The following is a 2113-nucleotide window of genomic DNA, read 5'->3' as shown; positions in this document are numbered from 1 at the left end:
TGTGTTTCACCTAAAGCTAAATTATAGAAAACAGATTAGAAAGAGGGGATGCAATTTTCGATTTTGAAAACTATACAGATAAGTTTAATAAATAGCATCTCTGCTAAATCGTATCATCATCTTTGATCTATAATCAATAATTATACAGGGTGTCCTAAGATTAAGGGGACAAATTTCAAGGAGGAAGGAGACATCAAAAGGATTCAGAATTGCATTACAACTCATGGTCTGATATGTTGCTTCTGCTTTTTTGCAACTTCTCAACCTTACAAAAAAAAATTGTTCTTATTATAAAATTTCATAAAGCAAATTTAGGGATCATGTACTTATTGACTATTTTTATAAAATTAAATCAAATATTGTGTGAGGGCTGATAAGTTAATTCAAAGATTTATCTTAATTGTTCTTTTTAATGTGCTTAATTAAAGTTACTTTATTCCAATTAAAGTTCCATATACAGAGAAATTTTGATAATGGTGAACTAAAGGATCATTCATGAGTTGATTTTTGATTAAAAAATGTTTGATTGCTTTCAAATCTATTTAAACACTAAAAAAAACATCAATCTGAATTTCAATTTTAAAAAAAGTATAATTATTCAGATAGGCTATTTATAAGATATTATTTCAGTTGAGATTTCAGGAAATAATGTCATTTTGGAAAAAACTAAATGAAGAAATTTATACTTTTAAGTAAAATTTCTGAATATGCCAATAAAACAAAACTCTATTTATATAATATGGTATAATAATTCTTGTAAATTGGAATTTATATTATAGCTAAATTTATAAATTTAAAACCCTGTCTCTAAATATTTGATAGCACGTGAAGTTTCACTTTTCATCCGAGATTATTATGGTACGTATATGACAGCATAAATAACAATTTTTGATTTTTAAAGAAGAAAAAAACTATTTAAAACTATAAGAAACTTACACAAAAATTTTAAATAATATGTAAAGAAATTTTTTCATCTATTAACATTGTAATATATTTGTCACTTTTAAATTTTAGTTTTAGAAAGGAGATTTGAAACAATTTTCAGCATTATTCTGTTATAAAATAATATTTTAATACGAAATCTTTCGATACTCTATAAATTTTTTTTCCGCAATTTTCAGAAAAACATAACAATTTCATTTCCATTGATACTAAAAAGTGTTTGACAGAATTCTTTTTTACCGCGTTTATATCAACTTGCCTTCGTGTATGTCTGTTCGGGTGGAATTTTGTAATCGATTTCAAACTAACTTCCCGACTAGCTACAGACTTCAAATTTGGCACATAGTTCAGAATTGGATGACAATGCATGAAAATGAAGAGAAAGAAGACATACGAAGTAAAATAAAATTAAAATTAAAGAAAAAATAATATTTTCGAGATTGTCTTCTGTTGTCGATTCGATTATTTCAAATTAGTGTCACATGTCAATTGAAAAGTTTTGTGCACAGTGAGTGAAAAAATTGAGATTTTGGAAGTGAGTACAAAAAAAATCAAAATAAAAAGTAATATTTTCAAAAACCACGTTTTGGTAGTAGAGAATAATAATTAAAAAACAAAAATTTGAAAAACGAAAAACGTGGTGCGCATGAAATACATAACAGTACATATACACATACATATACACATTTTCTTGCTCATACACATGACTAGCCACATACTCATCCACATATACATCCTCATACAGATGCATATACACAAACATATTCCACATTCAGATACAATTACAATTACAGATATACATACACATATTCTCATGAGCACACATACACACTCTAATATAACATTACTTTTATGCATTTCATGCACCCCACGTCTTTCGTTTATCAAATTTTTGTTTTTTAATTATTTTTCTCCACTACAAAAACGTGGTTTTTTAAAATATTACTTTTTATTTGGATTATCTTTACTTTTCAAAGTATAATAAAATATTTTTTTCCTAATTTTACGAGAACTTCCGTATTTAAATTAATAAATTAACAATAATATAAAAGTTATCTATATATATAAAAATGAATGTGTGTCTGTCTGTCTGTCCATTATATACTCCTAAACCAACCTACCAAATGCTATGAAACTTGGCATACAGATAGTTCAAAGCGCGAGGTAGGTC

The sequence above is a fragment of the Parasteatoda tepidariorum genome, chromosome 7 (genome assembly GCF_043381705.1).
Source record: "Parasteatoda tepidariorum isolate YZ-2023 chromosome 7, CAS_Ptep_4.0, whole genome shotgun sequence".
Taxonomy (NCBI): Eukaryota; Metazoa; Arthropoda; class Arachnida; order Araneae; family Theridiidae; genus Parasteatoda; species Parasteatoda tepidariorum.
The sequence above is the reverse complement of the archived record's forward strand: the minus strand, read 5'-3'. Positions refer to the sequence as shown.